This window comes from Seriola dumerili, unplaced genomic scaffold, assembly GCF_002260705.1.
Source record: "Seriola dumerili isolate Sdu_G_001 unplaced genomic scaffold, Sdu_1.0 BDQW01000052.1, whole genome shotgun sequence".
Classification (NCBI taxonomy): domain Eukaryota; kingdom Metazoa; phylum Chordata; class Actinopteri; order Carangiformes; family Carangidae; genus Seriola; species Seriola dumerili.
Window position 1 is genome coordinate 15625801 of NW_019174307.1, and position 14183 is coordinate 15639983.

Below are 14183 nucleotides of genomic sequence, written 5' to 3' on the forward strand. Positions count from 1 at the left end.
CAGTCCATTGAATTCCCATCCGTCATGGTTAGTTACACGCTTGTCAGCTGCTCTCCCACTGCCCAGCAGTCTAGCCATCACCCCTGACCTGGAAGTATTATATCTAAATCACATTACATGGCCCTGTGTCCTTTATTTCCCTTTTGAAGTCACCAGAGTGAGACATCTGTCCAGCCCTGTTTGAGTTTACTTCCCACTCAGCCGCCACATCTTAATTAGCTCATCTGATTTTCTGTCTTGGTGCGTGTGTGTGTGCCTTTTGTGCGTGTTTGGGTGAATCTGTGTTTGTGTGTGTTTGACAGTGTGCATCTGTGTTTGTGTCGACAGATAGGGGTTTGTTTGTGGGCTGAGGTGATTGACAGGCTGATGGGAAGATGATATGCTGAGAACGACAACCAAAAGGACCTGGAATTCATTCATTGTGACGATAATTAATCTGAAAGAAAATCCTTGTGTTTGTTCATTAGCTATTGAGGCTGGATGAGACGGCCTTCCTGGCACTGTCAGCCACAGATGGCCCTCACTGAAGGATTCTGCAGCACCTGAGTCCTTCCTGGCTAATAAGGTTGTAATTAGCACAGCACTAAGAGAGAGGTGCATGGCCCTGAGACAAGCTTCTCTATTTAGAAAAAAAAAAAAAAAAAAGTAAAAACCTTTTTCCTTGTTTTTAAATCAATGCAATTTTAGCTCCACTCAGATACAATGTAGTTTTTTCCATCCAACATGTAGTTTCTGAGTGTGTGCATAAGTGTGCACTTGCATGCATTGTACAAGCTCTCGACATGAGACCAAATGTATTTAGGTGCCACCGCCATCTATTTGTGCCCTTTGCAACCTCAATGTAGAATTTAATGCAACTGAATGCTTGCCCAACGTTTGTGGCTATTCTAAAGGGAAATTGGTTTCAGTTCTTCTGTGTCCTTGTCCGTACTGTTATGTGATTGTGGCTTAGTGTATGTACTGCAGTGTCCCTTTTCACGGCTGAGATAGGAAAAGTCGATATAAATTTTTTAACAATGTGAAAGATGGAGAAGTGAGAGGTGGAGGTGAAAGAAAAGACTTGTGTCTCTCCACATTAAGGTAATCGCCTTGAACCCAAGAACGAGGCTAGAAACATTGTGCTGTGAAATAATCTCATTTATACTGTGCTGGAAAACTAATTAGCCTCGCAGTACTTGACCCCTCCCATCTCTCCGCATGCAGTCGGTGGACTTGTAGTGCTCAGGGTGTTCGGTTACTGCACTACACTGATTCTACATGGCAAAACTAAGAGATTTGTGTGAGCTGTGGCCATTAGCCTCAAAATCCAGACTTCTATGTTGCCCATTAGATTTTGCTCAGAAAGTCAAAAACTGATACTAAAAGATCACAAGTCAGTTTTAAACAGAGCTGACTGGTAAACAGAATGAGATGCATCATTTTGAACAGTAACCAGGATATCGTGCATGACAGACAGATGGACATGTAAATGAAGAAATGCTCAGCCACTTTTTCAATTTCATGGCTGAGAAAAATATCTTTGACAGCTGATACATATATAGCATTTGTGCAAACCAAGTTAAAATCAGCTTTAAGTGGTATCTCATGTTGCTGGAATATTATCACATTTTATTCCACAAACCCTAATGAATGGTATAATCTGAGCCCCTGTAGACCTTTCACTTAACTGGTATTCAGTGGTCTACATATCATCCATTTTTATAAACACAGCTGTTAAGACCCCATTTTATCTTGTGCTGGCATTCACTGCCCCTGAGATCCCATGGAAATATGCAGGCTAGAAAGTGAAAAGTATCAGTCTTTTAGTCCAGGCAAGAAGAAGGAGCAACGATTCTAAAGATAGGATCAGGATCTTGTAAAGGGCAGGTGAAAGTTAAGTAAATCCAAGTGTAAATCTTTAGAATAAGAATCTGCTATTGAGGGAGTAATGTTTAGGCTGTAACAGGGGTTGAAATTTTCATTTTGGTATTTTCAGTGGTTCTCAAATGGCATGTAGCATTTGGTTGGAGAAACACTTTGTATATTGAAGGTCTATAAGTAATGTAACACTTTCAGTGCTCAGTGAAAAGGACACAGTTGGATAGCTGTGCTACATGCTGTATTAAAGCATTCTGGTATTAAATGTGTCTCCATGTTCACATTGAAATCAAATAATTTTTTACATTACAAAATCCATATGAATGAACATTACTTTTCAAGAGAACAAAAGAATTAGAAGCAGCGGACATACAAGCGAATATAAAACGAGGTAAATTTGACCTTGGAGGCTGCCAATTGCATCACAGCTAAATTGAGAGCACTGCTTACTGTTCACTTGGGCTGAACATGGCATGGTGAAGTAATGTTACAAAAACAATAATAATTGGATTGTGAGCAAGCTATTAAAAAAAAAAAAAAAAACATCCTGATGTGAGTACTGAAAATTGCATTAAGCCTTAAAAGTCTGCACTATATGAAATTTCGTGTGAATCAAGGTATTGTACGGTTATTATGTGATTCTGTTACCATGAGGATTTCTTGCACAAATGATCCATGGCGTCGTTTTTTAGGGGAGGACAGTCTCTGGAAAATAATCTTTGCCATTTCCCTCAGTTTTCCCTCTCCTTCAACTGTTCTCTCCTCATCCTTTTTCTCAGAGCAACCTTCCCTTTCCTGACTTTCTTCATCATCATCTTCTTCCATTTCCCTGCTCACTCTGCAGATCAGATGCCTCTACAAGCATCAAGCACACAGGATTGAAATTAGTCACTTAGTATTATATATTACAAGCCTCAAAATTGTATACTTATGCAACAAAAACACTACTTTTTTGTGTTGCAAATCTCTTTACTGAGTAAACTGCTGTGAATGATTGCTTGTTATAACCTCTAGCAGCCACTTACTTTACATGAGCTGTAACACAGTCCCAGCAAGTTGTTCACTTACCAACTTCCAACCTGTAGTTCCACCCCTGCACTTTAAATAAATCAGCAACTATTTGTAAGAGTAGCGTACTACCATTGCAGTTAAAATACACTCACCCAGCATTTTATTAGGATCATGATAGTAATACTGGGTAGGGCCTCCCCTTGCTCTCAAAACAGCCTCAGTTCTTAGTGGCATGGATTCCACAAGATGTTGAAAACATCCAAGTCCTTTTCTGCTTGAGGTTCCAGCGCCTGCAAGTTTCCTCAAAGACAGATGAAACAAATTGGGAACCTTGATCTAAGAGGTTGAAAGTTTGCACACCCCAGCAAGTCAGAATCTCCCTTGTTAGAATCTGGGAAACTGACTCTGCGGTTGCTTTGACCTTCTCCCTGAACTCTGTTGCGCACACTTTCTGTCAGTTCATCTTCGTAGTCCTCCGACAGGAAGGCAGCACCAAACTGTTCATGGAATTCCTTCCAAGTATTGATTTGATTGTGCCCAACATCCCACCAATCTCTTGCAGTCCCATGGAACACATTACACAGGGTGGCAATGAGGAAATCCTAACACCTCTCCAGGTATTGGATTGGGTCAGATGAACAATTGGCAAGGGATTTAATGACCTCACTGAGTGTTTTACCACAAATGAGCATGTCGCTCTGTGTTTCTCCCGCTGACCTGCTCTCCTCCTCTCCTCAAAACTGAATGAGGAGATAAACAGAAGGGTTGAACTGTGGCGCATAACGGGGGACGAATCAGTGAGAGCCTTGTAGAAAAAACGTTTCCATGGGAGTGCACACTGCGGTGTCACAACCTTGGCTAACACGTTCTCACCGTAGAACATTCACGATGGTGTGGATGGTGCCATATGTAGTACGTAATGTGTACGGGTTCAGCATCAAACTGTTCCTTTTTCTCACCACGAGCTGACTCCAGCAGTGGAAAACAACGTTCTTATTTTGCTTTTATTTCTCTGACTTCTTTTCCTCTGCTCCAGTTAGCATGCTAACCAGCTAGCAACGGTCCGTGCCGTCTCATAATACTACGTTGCAATAGTGAGTCACTGCAGCGTCCAGTCTGCCCTCGGTTCAACATAGGAGGATGAAAAAGTGGCGCCATTCAAAAGGTACGCTAACCTCATAAATGCAATAATGGCTGAATCTCTTTGTAAGCAACCATTATCACCACCAGCGCCACCACCCATTCACGAGAGAAACCATGTTTGGCAGCAGAGAACTTATGACAACTGTGTTTTCTTCTCACTTGCATGCTAGTAGTCGCTCAGTTAACGCATCCCATTGTACGTACTTATATAAACAAAGATGTTCGCACCCTCACCTTTACCTGAGGAAGACCATTTGCGGTAAAAACTTTTTGTTATGTCTATGTATAAATTGAAGACTAAACAACTGGGAATGAAGCAGCAGTATTCAAGCATTCTATGTTTTAAACATATTTTTTCTTACCCTGCACCAGCAAAAATGTATGGATGTACATGTGTCTCCTGAAGACTGAGTTTAATGTAACCAAGAATTGTAAATTGTAAGACCTAAATTAAACTCACCAATTATTAATTATGAGCTGCAGCTGTGTTTATTCAGCCATGAAAAAATCAGCCCAAGGTGAAATAAGACTCTTTTTTTATTTTTTTAAAGGCCTTGCATACCAGCACAGGTGTTTTCATTTAATCTGGCTGATTGGAGCTGCTCAGGTTGAAGGTGGGCAGAGGTATGATGTACTGTTGTCATGGTTACTACAATAACGACATGGTTATGGTTATGGAACCATCGTGGTCGTGGCTTAAAGAAACCAACACTGACTGTCAGTAGAAAACAGAACAGTTATGAACAGTGGTCTCCCGTGTTTAAGTCTGGTGTTTTGTTGACCTTTGTCGTACTATAATATTATCACCTGACTTCCTCCTTTGTTCACATTATAATTACTCCTGCTGCTAGAGGGCGTGAGGGCTCTGTCACTTGAGCGTAAACATGCGTTGTTTCGGGGCACTTGCTGTAATGACTGATTCAGATGTTTTTCTTAAGAGGACGGTCTCCTTTAGTGACTGCCGCTGGAGACGGTTTGGCTGATTTTGTGTATAGTCCAACTTTTCTTGGAACTGCACCCCACATTTTGGTTAAAGGTTAAAACAAAAAGACAACTAACAGGATTTTTAATTATTAGAGTTGTTGCCAAAACCTCCCCACTTACTCCTGATGTGATTATTTCCAAGTACTTGAAACTTTTTTAGAAAATTTTAGATGATCTCACATTCCCTTACCTTCACTTATTTGTATGGGTCAGTGGCAAACAAGAACAATAATACAACATGTAAAATGAAAGTATCTTAGTCTTTTAGATGTCTTACAAGGATCGCAAATGTTGGTCTATAAGACTAAAGTAAATAACAAGTATCTGCATAAGAATAATATATAGAATGAGTGCTCCACTATAGAAAAAAGTTATACAGTTTAGGCTGTATAAATAATAAACCAAATAAATAATAATAAAAAATAAATTATTTATTTATTTGCTTGAATTTATAATATTATTATCAGACCACTGATTGTTTAAGTGATATTGGTAGTGTCTGTGTGTGTGCATGTGTGTATGTACATAAATGGAATCCATCTCTTATTCTCTGTCAACAACAACAACAACAACAAAAAAGAGTGTCCGCATACCCACTAGTAGCATGAGTATGCGCACCGCTTTTAGCTCCTTCTATTGTGGTGTTCTCAGTCCAAGGCTGTGTGCCATTCAGGCTGGGCTCTCAGAGCTCACATCCAAACCTCTGCTGCCTTCAATTAGCATTTAACTCATGAGTGTCAGTCAGTGTCTCCTTGTTCACCAAAGTAGCTGGGAATTCAATTTTTTCCCTGCCTCCGTCTCACAATAGACAGAGGACTGGGTTAGAGACAACCTCAAAATGATACAGAATCCTTACAATCATCCGCCCCCCCCCCCCCCCCCCCCCCGCCCCCCCCCCCCCTCCCCCCCCCCCCCCGTCTCCCTCCGTCCTCCACCTCTCTCGCTCTGTCTCTCTGTTTTGTTCATTGGGGCTGTTGAAGGAAACATAAGTATTTGAATTTGATAATTAATATGTGGTTATGAGACATAAGCAAGGCTGTTCATTTTGTGTTACTTTGAACAGGAGCGAGCATGTAAATGAGCAGCAGTCAGAACAGACATATGTACTAAATGATTTGGTGAAAAACCTGCCTATAGAGTTTGTAATGGATACAATATCAAATATTCACACATTCCAGCAATATAATTATTGATATTGATAGGTCAAGGGGTTCAATTGTACAAACATCATGTATAGTTGTGAGACTATTGAAAAAGTAGCACAAATGAAAAAAGTAATTCCTGCACACTGACTCAAAGCCACAACATGTATTCAACAAGACAAAGTCAGATATGCAATCAATAAGCTGACAGCCTCTGGTTGGCCATCCAACCCACCCGGGGTGAGAAACATCTTAAAGCAATTCACAATTCAAGAAGTACAAAGACAATACATCAAAATATCATCAATAGATCCAAAAAAAAAACAGTTATGAGCTAGAAAAAGGGGAACTTCATCTTGAAATGGTTGAGGGCATGAGGAGATAACCACAAGAAGCTATATATTAAACAAATATAAATTTAGATTTCCAAAACATGTTTTATTTCATATTCTTGATTCAGCCTTCTTGGTGTTAAAGTTTGAAGAGTAAAGATATAAAAGCTCTGCCTTTGGAGAAGGAGGGTATTCATGGTTTCTCCTCTTCTTGGAGATCTAACGTGTTTGATGTCTCAGAGAGAACGCAGGGCCATTGTGACCTGGTGGCGGTAAATATCAGAAATCATCCACCGTCTTCAAACTTTCATTCACCCCTTTGTTTTATATGTACAAGTAAACATTGTTCATTTCAAAACAATTCAACAAACAACTTTTAATTTAATTTTTTTCACATTTTATTATGTTGCTGCCTTATACTAATAAAAAATATATTTTTTTCCCTCATCAATCTAACCTCAGAACCCCATAATGACAAAGTAAAAACTGAATTTTAGAAATTCAAATTCATTAAAAAGGAAAAACTGAAATCACATTAACATAAGTATTCAGACCTTTTGCTATGACGCATTTAGCACAGATGCCTCTCTTTTCTCTTGATCTGGGGATCACTGTATCTTTTCGCACTCACTGTTGTTTTGCTCTCCGTCCATAGCCATGTACCACTCAGATATCCCAGCTCTAATCATCATATATGCTATTATAACAACCATAGGCTCAATGATTGAAATCATCTGTCTCTGACAATAAAAGCACCGTGAACCATCTAAACTTCTTTAAACATAATAACAACATATATATAGTACATGAAACAGGCACACACACATTGGTCCATCAAGCTGCTCTCCATCTGTATATCCAAGGGTCTCCTGCGACCTTCCTCCTAACAAGGCCAGGGGACATTCATACTGATTTATTCAAAGGGACGGTTCTCATTCAATTTTCTCCATATTCATAAGCGTGTTTCGCACCCCCGCTCTCGTTTTCCTTTTCAGCTTTAAATTAAAGGTACAGGAACGAGCCAGGCCTTTCATCTAGGGCTAGGGGTGGAGGGGTGTGGGAGGAAAGCAAAGGCGTGTGTGTGTGTCTGTGTGTGTGTGTGTGTGTCTCTGTGTGTGTGTGTGTGTGTGTGTGTGTGTGTGTGCGTTGGGTGGGGAGAGGTGGAGGTGTGTCAGGCAAGGGAGAGGAGAGACTGGTAATGGTGAGACTCACTCCACTGTGTATTTATTAGCCCCCACTCCCTCTCCTTTGCCCCCCCTCCCCTGCCGCTTCCCCCCTCCCCCTACCTCCCACCCCAACGACACCTGGCGAAAAATGATTCATTAATTCAAAAAGCAGCATTTTTGAAAGCCGTATTTCAAAGGCATCGACAGGAAAGAGAGAGGAGCTGAGTGGGGTAGGGTGAGTGGGGAGAGGTGGAGGTGTGTCAGGCAAGGGAGAGGAGGAGGAGGAGGAGGAGGAGGAGGAGGAAAGGGCAGGGGAAGGCAGAGCCAAGGTGTTTGAAGGGGCAGAGTACACTTCAAGTTTCTGTCACGGTAAAGATCAAGCTGGGTATGGAGGGGGGGGGGGTGGGTGGGAATGAGGGGAAGGTAGAGAGGATTCATGAGGTTTTACTGCAAATTTTGTTGACTCTACTTAGTGGATCTCTGTGCAAGTGGCATTCATTTAGCAATAACATTGCAACAACAACAACATGATAACATAGTCTCTAAACTTGTCTCAAGTGAAACATACATTTGATGACATCAATTTCAGTTTAAGGGTTAAATGCGTGCACACATTTACATAAAATGTCTAGAGAACAACAGCACGTTTTGGCATTAATTATTATTTCATCTGTTCGGTAAATCAGAAGATTCTTCGGAGTCACTGTGTCTACGATGCGTTCACTGACGCACACACATTTATACACACAAACCGTAAACACCAACAGTGGGATCATGTGTCGGCCACTCCCAGTCCAGCTGAATCTTTCATACGGCTGCAGATGATGTGGTTAATTATAGATGGCAGGACAAGCCGGGATCCTTAGCCTCAATTAGACAGGGCCACAGGGTTACTGACCTGCCCAACGACTGTCAGTGCCTATTACACACTACACATGGCCAGTGACAGCGAGAGGGGCTGGGGGGTGGAGGGCAGGGCTGGGTTACAAGGGCTACTGCTGTATTCTTTTCTTTCCCCGCAAAAAGCAGCGGAGACACACACACACACATGCACGCGCGCGCACACACACATGCATGCAAGCACAAACACACACAATCGGAAAACCACAATTGAAATTGAAGTTGTCTCAAGAAAGCTGATTTTGTAATCAGTGGAATTAATCACATTATTATCTTATTAATCTTGCCTGATTTTTTTTTTTGTGTGTGTGTGTGTGTGTGTATGTATGTGTGTGTGTTTGCACCTGTTAACTTTTTGTTCACAGCTTTAATAAGCTTAAACATAGTGAAGTTGTTTGATTAGAGGTTTCTGTCTTATCATCCTGGTCCGACAAATTTCAAGAAATTCTTTTTAACCCTGATCTAATTTTTGTAATTTGTGCCATTGTTTTTTGATTACGGTAACATTATACTTAATGAGTTAATCGGTGAGATCTGGGAAGGACAGCTTTGGTTGTTTCAATAGGTGTTCCCAAAACGACATATGTTTACGTCGTTTAGTCTAGTGACTGTAGTAATCAAGATCAAGAGCCAAGGAGAAGTCAGGTGATGTCATTAGAGAGCAACGAAATCTGTGTAGGGTAGAGGGTCCGGGGTGGATGGATGGATGTGTCGTAACCAAGTCCTGTTTGTGCCTAAACCTAACCGAACCTTAACCATAACTTTGTCACATCATTGTCACTTGATGCTATATACGTAGCAAGTGTGTCATCCTGTCGATAGGGGTTTCAGATCAGAAAACACTTCTCCATGTGTTGTTCTAGAGGGCAAGGAAATCATTTAGTAGTTTAATTTGAAAGGATCATCCATAGTAGACATCTATCACAGCAGACAGACCAACTGCTGAAATAGTTGTTCACGCACAGTTTTCCTATACAATGAAATTAGATATTTTGTGTACCCGCTTTTACTTTTACCTCTAGATAAAGAGGTTACATACTTACATACTGTACAAACTTACTGAGTCTTCTTGCGTCTTGCAAGATTGGATGTTATTGCAGCGATGTCCCTTTGTCTCCAGATCTAAGCAATGAATATAAAATTAAAGGTGTACCCACGTAACCTGGAAGATTTTAGATAAATTTTCCAGTCCTTGAAAACACACACACAAAGTGTGAAAAATAGTACAATGTACAGAAAAACATTGTGTCATCCTGGAAAATAATTTTGACATTCTCATTATTTTCCTGTTGCTGAGAGCAAACTGTTTGATCTCTCTGCTACAGCTGGCATCTGGAATTAGAGCAACGTTCAGTGACCAGATGAAGTCGGAGCGGCAAGGGTGGAAGTATATGGGCTGCTCTTGGTCCTGTTTTGAAACACCCTTAATGTGTGTATTCAAAAGCCAGGTTTGCCCTCTTTTCAAGAAATAATTTTCCAGGGCATTTTCAGGACTTTTTCTGTGACATAAGCCTGGTATGTCAGATGGGAATAACAGTGACTATTCTATTACTGCAACAGCTGCAGTCGCCTGAAGTCTAAAAATCCAAATAGTGCAGACAATTGGCAGACTTCTGAATTAGCATTGAACAGCATATACAATATTATGACTGATTCTCTGTGTTTTGCAGCACTTATTGTTGTGAAAGTTTCAAAGGTTCAAGTTGTGGGCTTTTGAATGCTCCCTGAATCATGTCAGGGTGGTGAAGACAGCACGTACTTAGTGAATTTAAACAAAAGCTTGGATAAAATCACTTTTGAAATGTTCGCCGACAACCAAGAAATGTAAGTGAAATGAGCCTTTGAGATGCCATTTTTATATTATAAGATATATATATTTTTACACTTTGACACTTGCGGGTTTATTGCTTTTACAACGTTAGTCATCCAAACAGCATATCAACAACGTTGAGTTGGCTAGTTAATAAATAGACTGTTTTAGATTTGTGAGACTTTTATTCTATTTCTGGCCACAACAGTAAGTGGTACAAAACACAGAGATTCAGTCATAATATTGTATTGCTGTTAATATGCCAATTATCTGTTCATTATCTATTCAGGCTACTGCAGTTGTTGAGTAATAGAATAGTCAGTGTTATTCCCATCCAACATACTAGGCTCATGTCACAGAAAAAGTCTTGAAATGTCCTTCAAAATTGTTTCTTGAAAAGAGAGCAAACCTAAATATAAGACCCAAGTAGTAAATAACTGTAATAAGTGCATGGAACGAAGGTAGAAAGACCAGGGTAATTCCACAGTTTACGAACAAAAGATTAAACCTTTAAACATTTTGTATAACCCTACTGATTCTGCACAATCCTGTGTTGTGACCTCAGCCATCTGTTATGGAAGCACGCAGGTAAATGCATCAGCGTCATCCACACATCAGCACGGAGCATTGATATTTGCCGTGTTTTTCTCACGGAGGTAGCAATTGGTGTAGTATGTCCCATTCCCAGGGTGTCTCTTGGAATACTGTCTCTGGGAACAAAACCAGGCAAATAGCCCTGAAATGTATCATATAATGATCCAGCCCTAATGACTATGGCTTCAGGAATAGGACAGTCCTTGAGTTAATCACTGCTGTCTACCTTAAACTCTGTATCTTGTAATTACTGTTTCCTATTGCCCCCCTGTCTCTTCTATATTCCACCACTACTTTATCCCTCTATCTACTACACAAGTAGTAGAAAGTTTCTATTCAAAAATATACTTGAGGTTGTGTGTGTACATCTTTTCAGTTGATGCCAATTATTTTGCTAGAAATTGAGAGGATGGACCACGAGTGAGCAAAGTTTGTATTTGTTGATCAAAACTTCAGTTCAAGCCACCGCCTCGTGCTGCCTCTCTGCTCCCCATCCACCTCTTCCTCTCTCCCTGCTGCCTTACCTGTACTCACCTGTGCCTGTCTGTGTGGGTGAGTTAGAGCCAAGCCACCTTTGGGACCTGCTGATTAGGGTATTAAAAATAAATGGGCTCAGTTTAGGGGGGGGGTTGGTGGCCCCGGTGGTATATATTTCTGTTAATTTTTCTCCCCCCCCTCCCTCCTATGTAGTGACTGATCTGGCAGAATATGATAGCATGGGCTGTCACGGCAATAATTAGGCCTATTTTCCGTGAGGTCATCTTACAGGGACGCTGGGCGGCTGTGGTTCACACACAGGGTGCTCTGTGCTGCTCCTGCCCCAGAGCCCCCAGGATATGATCGTCCACACAGGGCAACAAAGAATCACTCCGCAGCAAATGAGCGAAACATAAAACACCTACAATCTGATATGGACAGTGGTTCCCAATGCTTTATACGATGGGAGACTTTACCTCGCTGGGCTTTCACAGCTGAAAATCAAACAGCCTTTTTTATATAATTGTGTCCAGTCTAAAATACTGAACAAGATCTGAAGGAGGATTAAGTTGTCAAGGGAATTACCTGCGGTGAATTTCAAAGGGAGAGTCTGATCATGTTTGTTTGTGCACCAAAATCAAGTAATTAACTGTGAAAACTTTACATCTGAGTCAAAATAAAAACCTTAAAGTGCGAGGTAGACATGAGAGTGTTTGGTTATGGTTCCGCTACCAGAAAGCCAACAGTGCCAAGTCAGAGCGCAACATATTTCAGCTCCATTCAAAACACTCCCCGGTTGGGTCAACAGCTGCAGGCTAGAATTAGAAATCAATTATTCAGCTTCGACAAGCTCATTAAGTCTCTGAATAGGATTTTCTGTTCTGAGTCTGCCTGCTCATTTCTCCTAGCTTGCAGTTTCTAATTAGTATTTCTTTTCTCTTTAAAGTTTGATGGGAGTTTGGGTAAAAATGTGGGCACTGACTTAACACTCACAGGCCCGCTGGCTTCTCTGAACAGTATCATTATCTGTAGAAGAGGCTGTATCGGTACATTGGAAGACCACTAAGGTTGTTTGCTTTCAGTTTGGGCACTGTCTAATGACTGGAGTCATCAGGCTAAATTAGGCATTAATAATCAAAGGAGTGTAATCTGGGTAAATTAAGCATTAATAATCAAAGGATGACTGGAAATTATCACACATAGTAAATGAAGCAGCACTAATCAGCAGGAAGAAAGAGGGCATGAGGGCGACAAAGAATTTTGAGACAGAAAATGGGAGGATGCGTACGGGAAAGCGCATTTATAATCAGCTCGCACTGAAGGACTGCTCTCTGCAAAAATGATTGATGTTGTCATAGAAAAGTCCATCCACCCCATTGACGGCATCTTTTGCGTAAAGCCAGACATAAGATTTCATTTTCAAATGTCGCCTACTGTTGCCTACATCACCTACAGTGCAAGAAGGCTTATTAGCAAACCTCATTCCCTGTCCATCCCTCGTTCTCCTTCTCCCCGCTCTGCCTCCTCCCATCCCTCCCTCGCTCCCTCTCTCTTCTCTCTCCCTCTCTTCCTCTCCTCCCTTCCTCTCCTCTCCACATTGTGTGTGTCTATCTGATCCCGTGGCCTTTTGTTGCGCTATGAAAGGCCTGATGCCACACTCATTATTTTCTCCTTTATCTCTCTCCCCACTGCTCTGATTAGAACAGTCGCCCCTGACAGACGCCCTCAGCCAGCTCCTATCCATTACACTGTGTGTGTGTGTGTGTGTGTGTGTGTGTGTGTGTGTGTGTGTGTGTGTGTGTGTGTGTGTGTGTGTGTGTGTGTGTGTGTGTGTGTGTGTGAGTGAGTGAGAGAGAGAGAGGGTGAGAGAGATGGAGTGAGAGACATGTAAAGCTACCTACCTATATAAATCACAAGTGTTTTTAAGATGGTAAATGTCTGTGTTATAAAGGACAAAAACAGCCGTTGCATAAAGGGTAAAAATATAAGATGATTTGGATCCTTTTGATCATTATGAATTTTTATGAAATAAAATTACACTTATTCCCACACATGCACATTGCACACTCTTTCTCTTGCACTCACACACATACTCACATTCACACACTATTGAGAAAGTGAACTGACTTGAGACAAGTGCCACAAAGTTGTTTGGATGAAATCTAAATGCTGCAGAGCTATTCTTGAGGAAAGAACTGCCCAGGCGTCCATTGCTCAGCTCTGTGTGTACATGCATGTGCCTGTGTTTGCATGTATGTGAATCAAGCGACCTTTACATTCACATTCCCTCCCTCCCCCCCTTTTAGTGCAAACATAAGTACGTCACTCAGCAGATAGAAGCTAAAGGTGGTTGTCTGTTATTTCACTGCTGATTTGGGGTGGGGGGGTGGGGGTGGGGGGTTCCCTGTAGATATAAGCCCCTTCAAATGAGGAAGATTCACAGTGTCAACCTTACAACATCAGGGTGACATTGTAATATAAGGTGTCATATATACAAAGTGTGCAGAAAACTAGCAGGGGGCATTTAATACATCAGTCGCTAATCACCAATAAGCTGTTTACAGTTAGAAATGTAATTTATGCATAAATCAGTCACGCTGAATTATGGGAAACACTTTTAAATATTTACAGATACATGAAAAAATAGAACAGACAGGCTTTTTACACGTATATTATTTTCTCATAGGTGCTCTCCCTCCCCACGTAGTCTGAATATGTCATTTGCTTTTAAATTGCATTATCATGCAAAATGAAGCAGAAATTTGAT